The sequence below is a fragment of the Bufo gargarizans genome, chromosome 6 (assembly GCF_014858855.1).
Source record: "Bufo gargarizans isolate SCDJY-AF-19 chromosome 6, ASM1485885v1, whole genome shotgun sequence".
NCBI lineage: Eukaryota > Metazoa > Chordata > Amphibia > Anura > Bufonidae > Bufo > Bufo gargarizans.
In genome coordinates this window covers 126,558,733-126,570,535 of record NC_058085.1, presented here as the reverse complement: position 1 = coordinate 126,570,535, position 11,803 = coordinate 126,558,733, and the positions used below count along the sequence as shown (strand labels likewise).

The following is an 11,803-nucleotide window of genomic DNA, read 5'->3' as shown; positions in this document are numbered from 1 at the left end:
CTATCTCAGCTCTCGTTTTTCACCAAAATGGCCCCTTTCTTCTCCAACCTAGCCTATTTAAGCCCCCAATTCCCGCCCCCTGAAAAAGAAAGTGCCCAATTCCTAACCTCCGGGGTCTCACTGAACCAACCCCCGTCATGTTAGCCTCCCCTAAAGGCTACCGCCCCCAGTCCGGCCATTACTCTGTCTGGCCCTGTCTATCAAAGTGCAAAGGGGGCAGAGCCTCTAGGTGTAATGGCAACGCCCCCGTTGCTGCTAGAGGCTCATTTGCATATAATAAAACATAATTTTAGGGTAACGTCTGCATTGGGTTTTCATGGTCTCATATGTTCTCTGAAGCCACCAGTATTCAACAGCTGACCATACATTACCTCTGCAGCCAGGTTATAGGAAGGGCACACAAAGAGAGATGAAGATAAGCAGCTGCCAGACACCTCTATCTCCACTTATCTCATGGATGTCCAGTATAAAGGCGCATTTACACTGCGTTCCTTCCTGACAACTCTTTAGTGGAGGTGAAGAGCTGCACTTACATGTAGTGATCACCTCCACAGTATGAGGATGAGCCCATTTACACCTGGCCAGGATCAGGTCAATTGTTGGGAACAAGGTGCAGAATTTCCTACAGCGTGTATAGAATTTTTTTTTTTTATCTCATCCACTCATTGCAGACGTTTTCCATCACGAATTCCACGGGTAAATGAAAATGTGGTGCAGAAGGTCAATCGTGGTTGTGGATTTCTGGCGCAGATTTCATCCCTAGAAATGCAGAGGGTGAAATTTGCTGCACTATTGGACGCAGGATGTGTCGCTGCAGAAGTCCACAGCGGGCCCGCTACACGTGACCGTACCCTAAGGACAGGTTCGAAACTGACTGAAAAATCCAGTGGAAAAATCCGCTGCGGTTTTTGCGGTCCTTTCCACAGTAAAGAACAAAACAAAAAATGCAACAACGCTGCAGTGAAATCAGTGGACTCCACCCTCTACACAGCAAAGGCAAGATACCACCCCAGCAGGACCAACTACCACAGTGCGGCACAACACAATGCTGCCCGTGCCGGGGAGGCTCGTCTCTGTCGCGCCCTGCCACTGGCTGACCCCCCCATCGCTGGGTGTTGGCGGGGGGGGGGACATTATAGATCTTGGATGACCCCTATAACGCTGATAATGAACCCATGTGCAGACTGGTGCCAGAGCCATTGCCTAGAGATGCCATGTTCGTGTTCCCAGCCTCATAAGGAAATGAAAAGCCAGAACGGGATTCTTTTTTCCTTTCTGCTATAATGAAGTTGTTCAGAAGTAGAAAAACATGGCTGCTTTCTTCCGGAAACTGCGCCGCATCTGTTCACGGGTTACATTTAGTACCGCAGCTCAGCTCCCTTAAAGGGCACCTGTCACCACATTTATCAACATGAATCCAGCTGCCATGATGCGAGATGTGCGCTTGTCAGCCGAACGTAATGCTGTTGGTCCCATCTTGTTAGGTGGCCGCAATCTGTGTAAATAAGCCCCTTGGTGCAAAGAGGGTGGTGCCATTGCACCTCATTGCACCCAGAGACTCCTCTCCCTATCTCCTATGTCACGCCCCCACTACGAAGGCTGACAGGCCAGGCAGTAAAAACCTATTCACCCCTTGCCCTGATGTCTGGCGGGAGTGCATTTGGCGCATGCACAGTACAGGGATGGCGTGCAAGGTGGTTTCCATCCCTGTACAGCGCGCGCACAATACCACACACAACCTCTGCACAGGTGTGGCGCAGCCATGTTCTCCTAAGGCCTCCTGCACACAACCGTTTTTTTTTTTTCACGTTTACGGGACGTTTTTTGCGTTCTGTATACGGAATTATTCATTTCAATGGTTCCACAAAAAAAACGGAATGTACTCTGTATGCATTCCGTTTCCGTATTTCCGTTTCTCCGTTCTGTTGAAAGATAGAACATGTCCTGTTATTGCCCGCAAATCACGTTCAGTGGCTCCATTCAAGTCAATGGACCGGAAACACAACGGAAACAATAAACGGAACAACGGATCCGTGAAAAAAGGACCGCCGCAAAACACTGAAAAAGTCATACGGTCGTGTGCAGGAGGCCTTCACACATCCGCAAATCCGTTCCCCATTTTGCGGAACGGAATTGCGGACCCATTCATTTCTATGGGGCCGCACGATGTGCGGCCCCGATCCGGAAATGCGAACCCGCACTTCCAGGTCCGCATTTCCGTTCCCCAAAACAATAGAACATGCCCTATTCTTGTCCGCAATTGCCGGTGTCCGTGTTTTGCGGATCCACGGATCCGCAAAACACACACAGATGTGTGAGTGGACCCTAATCCTGAGTTTCTGGACTATCAGATGTCAGAGTAAAGGGCTCATGCACACGAACGTATTTTCTTTCCGTGTCCGTTCCGTTTTTTGGCCGACCGTATGCGGAACTATTAATTTCAATGGGTCCGCAAAAAAAAAACTGAAGTTACTCCGTGTGCATTCCGTTTCCGTATGTCCATATTTCCTTTCTGTAAAAAAAATAGAACATGTCCTATTATTGGCCGCATTACGGACAAGGAGACGACTGTTCTATTAGAGCCCAGCTGTTCCGTTCCGCAAAATACTGAATGCGTCATCCGTATTTTTTGCAGATCCGTGTTTTGCGGACCACAAAATACATAGTCTTGTGCGTGAGCCCTATAGGATTATTAGGTCAGAGTCCCTGTCTTTGGAGTGGACCTTTGTGCGCTGTAATGCCAGCCATGTCGCAGACATACCCAGTACACATGGTATACAGCTGATATAACATAAAGCAGCCACTGTCTGCAGGGGCAGCAGCCCGGCCGCCCATGACTGGACCTGACCATGTCTGCACAGAATGACTAATCCCTGACTCACAAGCCTTTACCTGCCCAGGTGAAACCATCACGTCATCCCTGGGCGGAGCCTATATAATTGCATCTAGGCGGCCGAAAGCCGCTGACAGGCGCAACTTGGTTTGAATGATAGGAGTCCTATCCAATCGTAAGCCAGCCTTTGAACTTGTAACCAATGATAAGTCGGCAAGGAAGAAGAGCGTGCGCCTTAACAAATCCAAACCAAAATGGGCGGGCATAGAAGGGAAGGTCGTATAATAATTGACGGGCGTGTTGTTCAATGAGATTGCAGAGAGGGGCGGTCGGTGGGCGGGGATAGAATAGGGGCGGCTCCTCATTGGCTGGGAGGGGGGTGTCGCTGTCAGCTAGGTCTGTGCTCGGGTTAGTTGTCGGAGCGCTGAGGTCTGGGTGAGTCCGGAGTAGAGTGAGAGGACAGAGGCGCTTCTTCCAGCGACTTTCACCGCAGGGTAATAACCGCAGCCGTTTTTCTTTGTGGGGAGGGCGGCGGCGCTTCACCTTCTACTTGCTTCCTGAATATGGCCATCGATGCGCTTGGTGGAGCACTACAACTCCCAGCGTGCCGTGAATGCGTGCAATAGGCAGTGCTTGCTGGGAGTTGTAGTCAGTAGCATGCTGGGTTTCTGTGGTTTCTTACAATCCTAGACTGATATGACATACCTGTTTCTAATGGGTGTGGTTTGCTACAGATGTAGCAGAGCTGGATTTGTCATTTGCAGCCGCTTTGTTTAATGACTTCTGTGTGGATAAGCTGTGCCCGTTATCCCCAGCTCTGCTACATTTACTTAGGCTTTTTACAGGTAGCCCCATTCCCTGGCCATGTGAAGGTCTAGCAGAGCTGAATGGGTTCTTTACGCTTTGCTTTGTGGCAGTCCTATGTAAAACCACCAGTGCGGTTCAGCATTACCTGACAAACTTGGCTCTGCTGGCTCTGTCTTCTATGACCTCATTGTGGGCAGGCGTTGCTTCCTTTGTGACCCTCCTTACCTGTCCTCCCATTATTCCTGTACTATGTGGTGCAGTATTTGGGGGGTCATTGTAGCAGCCGCTCTGCTATGTCCAGTCAGGGCCCCATCCCTGGGTCTGTCAGTGTAGGCTGTACCCCCTCTGGTGTCAGGATAGCAGCGCATCCCCTTTTTGTGCTCTGAACTTTGCACATTGTGTTTGGGCAGGGTGTCCGCCCACCTACCCGCTGCCCCTGTAGGGAATATTCTGTAAAGTAACCAGCTTTTATTTGCTGATGGAGCAGGACAATGGCCGCCTGTGAGGGGGGAATTTCTGCCTTTGTCATCAGTCGGAGCATGATTTAGGTTGCTGGATGGCTCCGGGCAGTGTGTTGTGTGTGAAGGACATATGTGGGGCGGGCATCGCATTTGGAGACATATAGGGTCTGTAGCCTTTGGGTTTGTTTAGTTTGGATAACCCCCATGGCACGACGGTCAGCTAATTGCTGCGGAGCCCCCCTGCGAAGAAGGCTGGCAGCTGCACATGTCCCCTGAAAAATGTGGTATTATGTGACGCCCGTTCAGATGACTGTGCTATATGGTAGTGTCAAGTCTGGCGAAGGGCTCATGCACACGACCGTATCCGATTTGCGCTCTGAAAATCAACGTTTCTTTTAGTTCCTGCAGAAATGTAATTTTCTTACCCTCAAAACGGACAAGTATAGGACATGTGTGTAAATATATATATATATATATATATATATATATATATATATATATATATATATATATATATTTTTTTTTTTTACATATATATATATATATATATATATATATTTTTAAATAACGGACACACTGAGGCGGACAGCGCGAGGTGTGCTGTCTGCATCGTTTGCAGCCCCATTGAAATGAATGGGTTTGCGTCCGATCCTCAGAAATGCGTTCATGTGGCCTAAGTGCTCACGCGCATGGCCCTATGTATTTTGTGGTCCACAAAACATGGATCTGCCAAAAAAATAAAAATAAAATGGTTTGCATCCGTGTATTGTGCGGATCTGTTGTAACAATGCCGCAAACGGAACGGACACAGAGAAAAAATACGTTTGTGTGCATGAGCCCTAATACAGGGGAGTCCCATGCAAGGGTTCCTGCACCCCTCTTTCAATCCATGACATTTTTTATGTTCACTCCGACCAGCAGGATCAACCCTATGAAGCCAGGCATACTGTAGGTAGGGTGGATCTGGCTGAATAAAACAATACCAGTCTTGTGAAAATCGGTTGCAGAGTTCCTGAGAATAAAAAATATATAAAAAAAATAAAATAAAATATATATATATATATTTATAATTTTTTTTTTTTCTGAAAATGAAGACTTTAGTGCACTGAGGGGCGGGACCTAGCTTTCAAGTTTTCAGGGCCAGTCACGCCCCTCATTTTATAAAGAACAGTCATTCTTTCTCAGGAATGACACAACCAGGGTTCATAAAACGGGTATAGTTTGAATCAGCAGGACCAACCCTATCAGGCGGTAGACCTGGTTTAATAGGGTTGACCTTCCTGATGGTTGCTTTTTATATGCTTGTTGCGTAAATAATTCAGTGGTGACCTTCATTGTGTTCCCCCTTTAAATGATACCCTCAGCTTGGGCTGCAGTTGATGGGGAGCTTTCAGGGCCCACCATTTCCATAGGGAGGCAGTCTGTACTCTGCTGACAGATTCCCAGGACTGTTATATGAGCACTTCCTACTCAAGCACCTTGGTTAATAGTATGTCCCTAGGGCAGGGGTCATCAGTGGTGAAACTACAACTTCCTGCATGCTCCATTCACTTCTATGGGAGAACACCCAAGCAACTGTGCATGCTGGGAGTTGTAGTTTCACCACAGCTGGCGTGCCAGAGGTTGCTGATCTCTGCCCTGGGGAGTTGTTGGGCATTTTTTTTTCTAATAGGGTTACCAAAGGTGAACTTCTGTTTTGGTACCGCTGTGACAGTCTGCAGGACAGATGCCAGTACAAGGTGAGGGCTAGACCCCCCCCCCCCCCTTTCCATATGCTCTATGTAAAGGGGTGACCTGACCTTCTCATTTAGTCACCAGTGATCATCCACCCCCAGATCTGATATATAGACTTTAGGAATCTAAATGGGATGACCTGGGGTTTTATAGACTCGCTGTGCTCCTGGAGGGGTCCTGCCTTACTCCTGTATGTGTGCAGATGCTGCCCTGGTATCGCAGGGCTATTCCAGAAACGCGTGTGGTTGCGTACAAATGGGGACCAAATGTGGAGCTTGGTTAATGAGGTCACCGGAGTTGCATTTTTTAATTTTTTTTTCCCCTTCCCTCACAATGTCTCCAATGTGGAACTAATTGTCCCACCGATGACAACATAGAAACTAGTTTGGTTTTCTTGTTTCGGTGCGCGGCTGCCTATGGCTTGTCGCCAGCAGTGCAGGGGTTAACTCTTTCTATATCTCATGCATGTGATAAATTTCAGGGTTACTCCCTAGTTTAGTCATGGGAAGGTTTCTCCCTACAAAGAGTAATCAGACAAGGGCAGGGCCTGGGGCGAGGCCGGGACGCCACCAGGTTATAGCAGCGCTATAGGAAGCTGAAGACAGCTGGGCGTTGCTGGCTTGAGGTAGGCTTGTCCGGGGTGACTACCCCGTAATCGCACATACTGCCTTACCTGCAAGGAGAAGCTGAGTAAACACTTTGACTAGAGTTTCTGTTGACACGTTAGACTTACCTGTGGGAGTCCTCCTTGTCTCTCCATGGATGGAAGCCAGATGTTTCCATATGTATCAACCCAGATACTAGTCTAAACCGATCATCCTCTGAGCACAGGGCTTGTTGTCCATTTTGGCCAACTCCGGTGACCACATTGTGCACCTTCGGCAAATCAGGAAAATCCAGAGTACAATTTACTAGTGATCCTAGGTGGCGCCTAATGTTTTTGTCATGATGCCGATCAAAGTTCTGCCTGATCTGAAGGTTTCCCATGGGGAACAGTCTTGAAAAAGAAGCCATATTTCTGTAGTTTAGGGTTACCTGGTAGAAAGGTCTCTAGTAAGGTGGGAAACCTAGATCTCCACAGGGGTGCGTTAAGGGGTTCTCAGCTTTTTATACTTTGATGCTAGTGATGTATCTGATTCAGTGGCAAGTTGAAGTTATTTGCTGCTGTGGCCAGCCCATCACAGGGTGCTATCGCTGGTGCTCAGGTGCCACCAACAAATTTCTAGGCACAAAACATTTTGTTGCTGGTTTTTCGAGATGTGGAATCCAACCCAATAGTGTAGTTGGAAAGTGTTTTCCAAAGTGGGACAATCCTTTTAAGTAACTGAACTCTTGGCATAATTAAAGTGATCGTATATATTATCATTTTTTTTTTGTTTCTGTCCTAGTCCTTCTTGACCTCCTGGGGTTTTGGGGAGCTGTGAGCCGTTTGGGGGTTTATAACCTTTTTCTGAGCCTTTTACTCTCTGGTGAGCCCCTTTAACTTTGTAATATACAATACTGGAGGCTTCATCTGTGGGAAGGGTGCACACCGACAGCATCTGCCACCCTTTCTACTAGCTCTGGATGCTCAGGATTCTTGAAGGACCCCTTTAAGACTAAGTAGAAGTCCACCTCAACACTTGGTTGTCCACAACTCAATGGAAAATCCTTGTATTACCGTAACTCACATTTCAACTCAATTTTCTCCTATGTGGGGAAAGTTTTGCCACTGCTGCAAGTGTCGGCATACGCCTAGCACTAGACTTTATCCCACAGGACTACTTCCCTCAATGGGAGCATGCTCTACCACAGGGGGTCGGCTGTTCTGCAACTACGATTGGGAATTGTAGTTTTAATAGCTGGAGTGCCAGAGGTTGCTGACCACTGTTCTACAGGTCCATTCTTCTAGAAACGGCTCCACTTTTGTCCAGTGGCTATGCTTGGTATTGCAGCTTAGTCTCATTCACTTGGATGGAGCTGAACTGCAATGCCAGATACAGCCTATAGAGAAGTGGGGTCTGTAAGAACACCGCCACATCTTTCCAACCTTTGAAACTATATTCATCCTGGGAAAGCTGAGTAACCATCAATCTCCCATGATCTTGAATGGAAGGCCTCCTCTAGACCAGTGTTTCCCAACCAGTTTGCCTCCAGCTGTTTCAAAACTACAACTCCCAGCATGCCCGCACAGCCAAATGCTGGGAGTTGTAGTTTTGCAACAGCTGGAGGCGCACTGGTTGGGAAACGCTGCTCTAGACTTCCCACTCTTTGTATACCTACCTTATTGGGCTTACTAACTATAGGAAAGTTGAGTGACACCCCTAATGTATTGAAGGCCATACTGGTTGCTCCCGTCTTTGCAGTTCCATTGCACCTAGCAGATAATGTAGCAGTAATATTGGAGATCAGCGAGCTATAAACCATATTGACTCCCTATTGTTTTGTTGTTATTAGCCGCCCCTCCGTATGCTCACGGCCTCCCGTTTTGGCAGCCGCGGTACCTTTGCGCTGGCTATTTCTGGCACCGCCGTCCTGCCAGTTGGAATCTTTTTGTTTTGCTTTTCAAACAAATGGAAATTCTTTTCCTGGCAGCTTCTGCTGCGCCTGAAATCTGATTTCATTGTGTTCGGCGTGATGCACTTCCTCCACGTTAACCTCTACCATGCCCCAGCTCTGAATGTGCCATGTTCACATGTAAGGCACATGGGCAGAGTTATTACCTTGGTCTCTAAGCTACGTTTCTGGGCACCAGTGAACCTCCTCTTGGGGCTCGCTTGGGAAACAAAATGGTCATAAAATATCTTTGCAAGGTGCCCCCCTCCCCCCTTCTATTTATCTTGAGATTTATGGTAGCTGGGTTAAAAGGCTAGAATGCTTTTGCTGAGCTTCTGTCAGCGGTCCGACACAATGGCCACAAAAGTTGCCAGCGGATATGTTGGCCATAACCCTATGTGTGAGAATTTCCTTTCTTCGCAGTCATTGTTGTACTAATCCTAAAAGGCTTTACTGTATAAGGGTCCCAAAGATGATCTCCATCCAGAGTGAGACCATGTGGTTGCTTGGTTTCTTCTTCCCACCTCCCAGTGGAGGTATGTGGGCACCTCATGATCCACATTTATATAGGACCATTAATTAGATGCCCACATGGTACGCCTTCGGACAAATCTGGAAAATTTAGGGTGGGTTCACACTAGCGTTAGGGATACCACTATGGCTTTCTGTTATAACATGGTAATAACGGAATCCATAAGACGGAAGGACGGATCCGTTCTTTTGCCTATAGACTTGTATTATGATGGAATGCAAAACGGAAGCCTCTAAAAGGTGGGAATCAAAACTGATCCGTCTGGGTCCCGTTATGCAAGACGGAAAACAGAGTCCTTTTGAAGGCTTCCTTTTTGCATTCTGTCTGGACATTCCATTATAACGGAAAGCCATAACTGAATCCCTAACGCTAGTGTGAACCCACCCTTACTAGTGATCCAAGGTGGTGTCTGATGTTTTGTTATGATGCCTATCAAAGTTCTGCCTGGCTTAAGACCTGACAATTTCCCATGGGGAACAGTCTTAAAGAAGCAGCCATATTTCTGTGGTTTAAGCCTCATGCACAAGGCCGTTGTTTGGGTCCGCATCCGAGACACTGTTTTGGCAGCTTGGATGCGGACCCATTCACTTCAATGGGGCCGCAAAAGATGAACAGCACTCGGTGTGCTGTCCGCATCCGTGGCTCCGTTCCGTGGCCCCGTCAACGCGGGCGCCTTCCATTTTTTGCGGATACGCGGTCTGCGGACCGCAAAAAAAAACACAGCACGGCCGTGTCGTTCCATATCTTGCAGTTTAGATCTACATTAAACATTGAGTTGTCACTTTTTGCTCCAATCGCATCCAAAGCAGTAGCAGTTTGTAGTTGGATATATAACCTAACAAGGTAGTTTCCATTTTAACTACCTTGTTACCCCACACCCCCACAGTGCACCAGTAGGATTGGTGAGGTAAAGCGTGAAAATGGAGTGCTGGGTTATCTGAAAATTCAGGATTCCTAGGCTACTTTTACACTAGCGGCAGGCCGGATCCAACAGGCTGTTCACCCTGTCAGATCTGTACTGCCGCTCCGTCCCCATTGACTATAATAGGGGCGGCGCTCCGGCGCAGCACAGCGAGAGGCCGCCGGACTAAAAGTACTGCATGTCCGGCAGCCCCTCGCTGCGCACTGCCGTGCTGCGCTGCAGCTCTGCCCCCATTATAGTCAATGGGGACGGAGCAGTGGCACAGCGAAATGGCGACAGGCTGGATCAGACAAGGGTGAACAGCCTGTCGGATCCATCCTGCCGCTAGGGTGAAAGTAACCTAAGGTGGTAAAAAAAAAAGTACAGAAAATTTAGGTGAGAGAGCCTGAGGGAAGAACTTTCAAAAAGAGCTACTGTCCATATTACTATGGTTACATCTGTTTGCCAGATTATATTTCAGTTGCATGCCAGAATATCCACATTTCTGTACTATTGGATAAGTGGCAGATTGGTAGGATCCCGAACATTAAGGAGGGATCCACATGGGATTAGAGTAATCCCTATGTTGGTTCCCTTGATAGTTTTGGCGGGAATATTTCCCGCCATTTTTAGTGTTGCCAGGGTTGCCTTGGTGTGGCAACCTTTATTCAATTGGTTAAAAGTTTGGCCAATGACAGTGCTGGATATTCTTTTGCCTTGGTGACAAGGCTGTGATTGGTTATGGCATGAGGGAATAAATATGCTGGTACAGCAGAAGCTGGGACGGTATCTCATCTGAGAAGATAAGATCGTCGCTGCCCCACCCGCCCCTCCCAATATGTTTCTTTTTTTTTTTTTGAGGGGTCACGGCTTGTTTTAAAGTTATGGGGTATGAGTTGTTGATCTTCAATTTGAGCTTATGGCTGAGCTCGTGTAGTGTTTTATCAGAGTTTATAATGAATGTTCAAATTGAGTTATGAATGTTTGTTTATTAAGGCTGTGGCTAATTTATAAAAAAAAAAAAAATGTTTCCAAACAAGTGATTGGTTTCAGTGCTTTTATTTATATTCTTAATGATATTGTAAATTAGGGTTATGCCCTTTTATCCCTTAAAGTAGTCTTGCCGTCTTTGTATGTGGATTTTGCCTACGCCATGTTATCTTGAGAACCAGCTTCTCCTGCATAGTTGCCAGCAGTCCTGAATTTGCAGAGACAGTCCCTGCAAATTTGGTCTGTCCAGGACCAAAAATGGGCATAGCTTGTGTAAGCAACGCCCGAAATGTAGCGTTTCCTGCTGTTTTGGGGTTAAAGGAGGCGGGGTCTTTTTGTCGCTAATTTACCAACTGCAATGTTGGTAGGTATGCTTCTGTCAAATTTGACTGGAACCACTAGGCCTCATTTATTAGAACTGTATTTGTTGCCGATGGCAACCAATCAGGGCACAACTTTAATGTCTTTACCTGTCCTGTAAAAATAAGATTGCTTGCTATAGGCGACAAAGATCCACTGTGTGCAGGCCCTCTCTGTAGTGACTACTGCTCTGATCTTATTTGTATACTTGCTCTCCGTTGTTAGGAGGCTTTTTGGATGTTTTTACCAGTCGTGGGCCCCTGCGGCTCTATAGACTGCACCCATTGCTCACGTTTGGTTTTTGTTCCTTGTAATCTGGTGGGGGGAGGCTGAAGGCCCCGACATCAACCTGTTTTCAGGCAGCGTTCACATTCCTCACATTCTGACAGCAGGGGCCCGGCCTCCCTTTACCCTCCAGTGTCAACAAGCAAAACTGCCCGGCCTGGAATTTGCATCCAAGCAGCGATATTAGAGATACTGTAACTCGTGAGGGCGACATGTTTCTCTACGGCTGTCCAGCATTCCGATATTTCCTTCCAATTACTGTTCCTGTGCATCCCCGCTCATATATTGTTTATATGCCGCTTTTCAGCCTCAGTCCCTGACTGCAAGCAGAGAGCTTGAAAAGGGTGAATTTATTACACACTAGA

General features: G+C 47.3%; 1 protein-coding gene across 1 annotated transcript in view; it reads left to right on the top strand.

Annotated features, from left to right (window-relative positions):
- The first annotated feature begins 3,214 nt into the window (after window positions 1-3,214).
- LOC122940155 (junction plakoglobin) overlaps window positions 3,215-11,803 on the top strand; it is a 55,628-nt gene continuing 47,039 nt past the window's right edge. Inside the window, exon 1 of the mRNA XM_044296559.1 lies at window positions 3,215-3,327. The gene's annotated coding sequence lies outside the window, so the exon portion shown is untranslated. The remainder of the gene's footprint in view (window positions 3,328-11,803) is intronic.